Source organism: Meles meles, chromosome 9 (genome assembly GCF_922984935.1).
Source record: "Meles meles chromosome 9, mMelMel3.1 paternal haplotype, whole genome shotgun sequence".
In the NCBI taxonomy this organism is placed as follows: Eukaryota; Metazoa; Chordata; class Mammalia; order Carnivora; family Mustelidae; genus Meles; species Meles meles.
Window position 1 is genome coordinate 19,218,821 of NC_060074.1, and position 8,429 is coordinate 19,227,249.

The 8,429-nt window shown below is 46.3% G+C and overlaps 1 long non-coding RNA gene across 1 annotated transcript; it reads left to right on the top strand.

Annotated features, from left to right (window-relative positions):
- The first annotated feature begins 103 nt into the window (after window positions 1-103).
- Window positions 104-7,876, top strand: LOC123950808. Its single transcript, XR_006820303.1, has 4 exons — window positions 104-306; window positions 4,529-4,629; window positions 4,756-4,937; window positions 7,426-7,876. It is a non-coding gene; the product is annotated as an uncharacterized LOC123950808 (long non-coding RNA).
- Window positions 7,877-8,429: the final 553 nt, after the last annotated feature.

Sequence of the window (8,429 nt, forward strand, 5' to 3'; positions counted from 1 at the left end):
CTGCGGGGAGCGCGGGCCAATAGCGGGCCAGAAAGCGGTAGGGGGCGGGGAGAATGCTAATCGCTCCTTCTTGAGACCCCAGGCGGGAGACCTTGGCTGAAGTCCCTACCGACTTCTCCGCGGTGGCCCACGGGTGTGGGGCTCGCCGTCCGGTCGTAGACTAGCTCGTGAGCCCTCGCTTCCAGAGCCCCACCAGCTCTCTCTGCAGCTAGAAATCCCTAGCTTTCAGCGTTCGTTTAAAAGAACTGCTCGAAGAATCATTCTTAGCCGCGCACCCGCCTCCGCTCTGCGCTGTCCTCGTACCAGGTGAGCTCACGCTGGGAAGAGCGAAGGCTTCTTGAGCCACCACTGTGTATCAGACAGCGCGTTAATCGTTCCTGTCTCAGATCTTCACAGTTCTGTGACCCAGGTACTCGCTACAGGTGAAGGAGCGAAGATTTTAAAACTTGATCGAGGCAACCGAGCTAGTACTTTCCCAAGAAAGCCGCAACAGAGGCAATCTTCAGCCCGGCATTCCGAGCTCCTGGCACACAGTAGGCGCTCAAACGGTAACTCGGTATTCGAACCCACGCAGCTACATCCCAGTGTTAACCCCCACCCACTCCCGCCATGCACTCTCCGTATCCCCCGGTCTTCAACCTTTGCTTTAGCATGTCGTCACAAAATCTTACTGCGGTAAGAAAGTGATTTTCTTCCAGTCTTAGGAAGACTCGAGAGATGGTAGCCCTTTATCAGTCGAAGTTTAAAATCCCAGCCAGTCCCGAAGTCGCCTGCAGGGAGAAGCGGCCCTGGCTAGCGCCTGGGTAATGGGTGGGCGCCTGACCCCTCCCCACCCCCGGGGCCTGCTTGCTGTTGAGCCGAGCTCCCGCGCGCCTCTGGGGAGCCAGGTCGCCAGGAGCAGCCCCGGCTGGGGAGAAGACCCGCTGGGTGCCCCCGCTGCTGGAACACACAGTGGCGCTCTCCAGATAGGTTATTATGCTGCAAGTTTTAAATGACCTAAAAATGCCTCTTTTCTACGTGTTCTAATTAGGTTGGAAGACTGAGGTGTTTAGCATTCTTGAAATTCATTCACACACTTACAAAGAGGGTTTGAATTGTTTCCCGCTCCCCCACCCCTTCCTTCCCCTGGGAAGAAGGCGGAAAAAAAGCAGGAGGGCCTGGGTACTTCAGGGAGTCAGGACTGGGCTAAGCAGCTGAGATAGACAGACCACAGTCATTGTCGGTCTCTTGTCCTGGATCCTGTTTGTACAGTCTGGGAGACTGAATTGCAGAATAGCCCTCTCCCTCTTGCTCATCAGCAAGGCTTTGTGGACAATAATGAAGAATATGTGCATTAATCCCAGACTCAAAGTTTAAAATGAACAAAATACAACTGTTTCCCACGCATCAAAACTGTGAATAAATATGTTTACAATGCACCTTACATCTTTCAGTCCCTGAAATTCTACAGGTGTTCATATTTAACCTCTTTTGTGTTTTGGAAACAATTGGCACTCTGGGTCAGCAAATATCCCAGGGTTGAAAGTAGTGGGAGTTGAAAAGCTATGGAATAGCAATCAAAAAGAAAGGGAAACCCTTAGTGGAAAGTATGTGCAGACTGTGAACATGCCAAGTAAAGGCTGTCTCATTCTGTGCCCTTTCTGCAGCGTGTGTATTATTGGGGATGGACAAGTGGTGGCTAATAATAAAAATTATTTGAAGCTGGAGAATGTTAATCACTCAGGCTGGAATTTGGCCAGAATACTTGTGTTATTTCATTTGGTTCTGATTCAAACAGTGTTATCTACTGGTCTGTAAACCTCTCTCCTCTTAATCAAGAGCAAAATGTTATTTTTGCTTGGAGGTCTCTAATAATAGTAATAAAAACAGCAGAAGACTTTCCCAAAAGAGACTTATTTTGTGTTTGTAGTTTTTTGGCATCATTTAAATTTTTGCCTTTTTACATATATTACTTCAATTTAAAAGCAGTTTAAAACATGCTAATTGTTTAACATGTGTTAGGCTGCTAAGGAATTCATTTACATTACCTCATTGAACCCCTCACAACAATCAGATGGAACCCAGAACCATAACAACTTGCTTGAGGTTGCCTATCTAGCCCATTGAAAGGATAGAAATCAAAATGTTCTCCTGAGTCATAATTTATTATTCAGCAAGCTGGAAAAGACTACATGATCTTTTAAAGGTGCAGTTTGTTAGCACCTAGAACATTGCCAAGCATTCTCTTCTATTCATTGACCCATCCATCCTTTCATCTATCCATCCATCCATCCAAGAAGCCAAATTTCTGAGTTGAAGACACAACTGCCATGTTAAACAGGTTTCTACAAAGCCAAATTCATGAAATTCAATTGAAATTACTGTCCAAGGTATGTTTATTAACTGATGAAAATACAGAGGACATTGCTAAACATTCCACCAAAGAAGTGTGTAATGTCCCCAAAGTTTCAAGGTACTGGCTTTGCATTTGGTTATCAGGGAATAGTTGGAGCATTTTTAATATTACTAGGTTTGTGTTCCTTTTATGTGTATTATTCTGTTGAGACACCTGAGAGTTCAATGCTTTAGGAAAGATAGGTAGACTTTGTGTACTCTTCAGTGTCTTTGTAATCAAGCCTGGAACATATGTGGCACATAGATGCCCTCAATAAATATTTATGAAATAAACTGGGGTTCCTGGGTGGCTCAGTGGGTTAAAACCTCTGCCTTCAGCTCAGGTCATGGTCTCAGGGTCCTGGGATGGAGCCCCACATCGGGCTCTCTGCTCAGCAGGGAGCCTGCTCCCCCCACTCTCTCTGCCTACCTCTCTGCCTACTTGTGATCTGTCTGTCAAATAAATAAATAAATCTTTTTAAAATTTTATAAAATAAATGGATGAGTGACTGACAACATGAGTGAGATTAACTTTCTAAACATTAGCAACTGGCATTGAATCCCTATGACCTCTGTCTGTGAGGTTGACCATACCCTGTTAAATGCCGCATGAGTCCAAACCTTGTCTCTGCCTTTACTAGTCAAACCACCTAACAGCTCCAAGTGCTCTTTCCTTCCCCGTAAAATGGAGATACAAATGGAGTTGTAGTGAGGGGTGAGTGAATTGATACGGTAGAGTGATTAGAACCTCGTCTAGTACCTGGTAACTATGTAATAGGTCTTAGCCATTACTATTAGTTTCCATTATGGTTCATTATACTTTTCTGTTTTCCCAGTCTTCTATATTTTCTTGTGTATATTGGTTTAATATTGGTGGGAAAGTTACACTTTTTAGATGTAATTTTTAAAAAATATTTTATTTGTTTATTTGACAGAGATCACAAGTAGGCAGAGAGGCAGGCAGAGAGAGTGGGGGGAGCAGGCTCCCTGCTGAGCAGAGAGCTGGATGCAGGGCTCGATCCCAGGACCCTGAGATCATGACCTGAGCTGAAGGCAGAGGCTTTAACCCACTGAGCCACCCAGGCGCCCCTAAATGTAATTTTTGTATGAGCACACTCTCAGCTGTTACCAGCTATCTCCAGTACTTAGACATTAGCTAAATTTTTGCCAAAGCAGGGATCATTTCACTTGCCCTGAATCCAAGTGCGACCAGCCAGTGAGTGTGCAAACGTGCACAGGGCTGGCCCAGGAGAGACCCCGGCAGCCGACATGAATCCCACGCAGGTGTTTCCAGACTAGCTCCTTACCATCCTAGCACATTTCTGATCACTTCTTAGCAGATCAGGTACTTCTAGATGACAAACCACGTCACTGACCAGATTAACAGGATGAGTCCTTTCTCCATGTGCATAATGAGAGTGTCTTGTTCACATTATAAGTGGAATAATTCAATGACAATCTTTAGTCCTTCCTCCTCCTCCAATGGTGGGGATTACAGCAAAGTAAAAGCTTTCTCTGCCCCCAGAGGAAATGGAAGTACTAATTTTGCCCGCATTGAACCATGGCTCTAGGCAGCACGTTATGAGCATGTGGAGGAGCTTTAAGAAGCACTGATGCTTTTGAAGGGGCGGAGGGTGGGAGGTTGGGGAACCAGTAATAGGGAGGGCACGTATTGCATGGAGCACTGGGTGTGGTGCAAAAACAATGAATACTGTTATGCTGAAAAGAAATTTTTTAAAAAGTGAAAAAAAAAAAAAAAAGAAGCACTGATGCTTGGGCCCTATTAAATAAAAATCTCTAGTTCGGGGACTTCTGAGATCTTGTTATTTTGGTTTTGTTTGTATATTTCATTATTTTTGCTGCTTTTTTTAAAAAAGATTTTATTTATTTATTTATTTATTTGACAGACAGAAATTACAAGTAGGCAGAGAGGCAGGCAGAGAGAGAGAGGAGGAACAGGCTCCCCGCTGAGCAGAGAGCCCGATGCGGGGCTCAATCCCAGGACCCTGGGATCATGACCTGAGCCGAAGGCAGAGGCTTTAACTCACTGAGCCACCCAGGCGCCCCTGCTGCTTTGTTTTTAACTCTCCAGGTGATCCTGATTTTCGGCTAGGGTCAAGAATGACTGACATAGATGGTTCTGTTACCTCCCCAGTGTCCCCCCAAGCTCATACCCAGCGGGATCTTCTGCAGAAAGGGTTAATCACATCCGTATGTGAATGGAACTCCTCGGGAGAAAGTGCCATCTAATTGCATGTGAGTCTGTCTGGGCTGTGGGCAAAACTGGGTGAAGCAAGAGGATTGGGATTTAGTGATGAGACCCTTAACAGCAGTGAGGACTATAATAACATTTTTACATATATAATCTCTTTTACCCCCAAGAACCTCGTAAGGTGGATGTTATTATTTCCATCTGATAGAAGAAACTGAAGTCAGACAAGGAACTTGTTCTGTAAGGTCACACACCTTCCGACTTCGATTTTCCCAACTCCGAAGTCTCTGCTGCCATCAACTGCAGACTGCAAGTTAAGCCCAGCAGAGAGGGTCCCGAGAACCACCAGAAGGTAAATCTTGAGATAAGCAAGTTCCCTTGTTCCTTTGCACCCCTCTCCTGGGGACCGGGATGAATCTTTAATTCTGGGGTGGCCTCTTGTGGAGAGGGGCTGATGTGTGAAAACACGGAGGGCTCTGCCTTCATCTAGAATCCAGTGTGAACTGAGAGCCAACTTGTTCTTTGGGCTTTGCAGCCTAGGCATGAGGTGGATGCCCTTTAGACTAGAACCTTCCTGGTACCTTGGCAGAAGAAGCTCAGGTTCAGTAAATACTGATGGGGCACATGCTGTGGGCCAAGCACAGGTGCCAGGGTGCCAGGGTGCAAGGATGAGGAGGCGCGGACTTTCCGGGCAGGGCATGGTGGAAGCACAGCAGAGGTGCCCATCCCGACCTGGCGGCTCAGGGAAGCCCCAGGCTGGGCCTGGAAGGCTGCGTATGAGTGAGACAATCTATCAGGCAAGGTTTGGCACAGGAAATAGAAACCACTCTAGGTATTTGGAGCAGAGGAAGACAATACTGAGAATCAAGCAGGGTCTTACAGAATTGTTGGAAGGGCTGGAGGCGCAGAAGTCAGCAGACTACCTGAATTATGGGGTTCCAGGGACCACTGCAGCGGCTGTATCCCAGAAGTGACAGGACGCCGATTCCAGCGTTCGGGGCCTCCGGCATCACCTCTTAAACTCTTCTTGCCGTCAGTGGCAGAAGCGGCATGGTGCCTTCTCCTTGCATCTGCCTGCAAGATCTCACCAGGACGCACCTGGTGGATGGCACCTATTTCATACGCAGACCCAAGTTGCAAGAGAGTCTGGGAAATGTAGTTTTGAAGTGTCCAATGTCTCCAACTAGAAGAAAGGTCTAACAGAATCCATTCCCAGCATCTGCTACAAGTGAGAAAACTGAGAACTTCCTAGACAGAGGAATCAGCATAAGGAAAGGGCATGAGGCCATGACAGAGCATGGCGCAAGGGACTTTTGGGGAATAACAGAAGCGCCTGAATCGAAGTTCTTACCTGAAAGCCCACTCTTGTCTAATCACTGTAGTTTTAAACTTAGATCCCTATGTAGACTCTACATGTAGCACGCTTTCATTGCTATAGTACCTGACTTACTCAACTTACTACTAAAGCAGAAGGAGAAAGGAAATGAACCGAAAGTGCAAAGAAGAAATAAATGAAAGTATTAGGTGATGATCGTGCACACAAAGAAAACAGAACCTTGAGCTTCTCCAAGCTTACTGTTGCAGACAGTTGCTGCTCGAGAGCCCCTCCTCTTTCTCTTTCCTAACAGGACCCCAGGTTTTTTGGTTTTCTTTTCTTTTTAATCTTTACTCTTTGTGCCCAGCCTCAAGAAGTTACAGGTGACTGGTCCAGCTGATCATGCTGCTGGTCAGTATTTAGGTGACACAGAAGTGCGGGGGACAGTTCTGGACAGTCTGGGAGTGGCCGATGTGAAGCAGGCTTCGCTCTATTATTCTGTCTACATGCAATGCCTGCCGTTGTGGGCACCATCTCATAACCATGAAAGACCTGAGCAGCCACACGGGAGGGATGACATTGAAGCTGCCTGAGCTGCCTGCCTCTAGACTTCTTCTTACGTGATGGAACACACTGCTAATTTTTTTAAGCCTGTTGAGTCAGTGTTTTCTATCACTTACAACTGAGAACATCGTGACTACTCACACACAGTCCGTGGGTTTAAGATGAGGATCTGCCCACTTAAACTTGGCTAATGGAAATCTCTAGGGGAGATTTAAGGACAAAAATGTATTCCCCCCACTTTCTTCTTCTTCTTTTTTTTTTTAACCAGAAAAACTGTTATTCATCCTTCAAAACGTATTCGAGACCCACTCAGATGTCGTTTCTGTCTGGCTGAGTTATCATAGCCTGTATTCCCACAACCCTTCCACCACGCTGCTGTTGGAGCATTTTACTCCTTCTCTTTCAACAAAGAGTTATGGAGTACCTATTACAGACTTGGTCATCTTCTAGGCACCGAGGATACTGCAGGGAACTAGAGGCATGGAGATTCTAGTCTAGCAGGAAGACAGAAAATGACCGAAAACATTTAAATGTCATGACTCTTATCAGAGGGGGAAAAAATAATTCCATGGCAGCATTTAAAAGGAGGAGGGGCGCCTGGCTGGCTCAATTGGCTAAATGTCTGACTCTTACGGCTCAGCTCATGATCTCAGGGTCTTGGGATCAAGCCCCACCTTGGGCTCCTTGCTGGGCATGGAGCCTGCTTGGGATTCTCTTTCTTCTTCTCCGACTCCCACCCTCTCAAATAAATAAACAAATATTAAAAAAAAATAAAAGTAAAAGAGGAGGAAATAACTACACTGAAGTTTATTTTATCGTGCTCTAATTATCTGGTCATGTATTGGTTTTTTCCCACCAGATTGTATGTTCTTACAACTTTGTTCCTCCTCACCCCTTCCTTGAGAGATTGTGTTTTCCAGAGGTGGCTGCAAAAACATCTCTCATTCCACGTGTTCTGCAGTGTAAACCTGCCATTCCCCATGGGGAGGGAAGTAGGAGGTCTGATGCCCCCTCCCTGAGCCTCAGTGAGCGTGCGATGATTTTGACCAGCAGATGAACTTGGAAGCGAAGCTGCCTGATTTCCACAGGTCGGTCATAGAAGATCATGCAGCTTCTACCTGCTTCTCTTGGAGCACCTGCTTTCTGAAATGTTCCTTCTCTGGAGCACCTCCTCTTGGAATCTGTACGTAGATGCTTCAGGTGACAGTCCCAGCTGAGTGAGTGTTCAAGTCATCCCAGGCCAGGAGTCTGATACATGAATAAAGGAGCTTCCAGATGACTCTGGCCCCCAGCCTCAACTCCTCCCCAGTGGTTCAATTTTCCCAACGGAGGCCCCAGGTATCACAAAGCCGACCCAAGCCATCCCCGCTGTGCTTTCTCCTAACTTGTGATCTAGAGCTTCCATGAGCCTAATAAAGTGCATACTGGTTTATACCCGAGCACGGAGTGCTTTGTTATACCGTGGCGATGACTGGACTACCCAAACCTGCCTTCCTGTGAAAGCTTCGATGACCAAGTAGACAACTTTTTTCCTTTTTGCCTGCCCCAGCTGGTGATCAGCTTAGGCACTGAAGCTCAAGAACTTTCATCCCGCTTTCATCCTGTTGAACCTCGCTGTTGATGATATGCATGTGAAATGTCTAATCTTTTAAAACACAAATCTTCACCATTGATCTTAATATCCTGCTGCAGTGGGTTCCCCAGGTCAATTGTGTGTAGTGGGGAAAAAAGTACCTCCTTTTATCCATTTTAAACATGCTTCCTTTTCATCCCATCTTGTCCTCTTGTTCTTCCCCAAGTAAAGATATTTCCATTTGGTGGCTACCTAGACACAGAGAACTGAGTTGAGACAATAATCTTGCTTTGAGGTGGTCACCCAGAAGGCCTCGGGTGTGCGGCAACACGGAGCAGTGGATTCTAGCTTGTGACTTAAAGGTGCTGGGGCACTCCATTCTAATTAGTCAC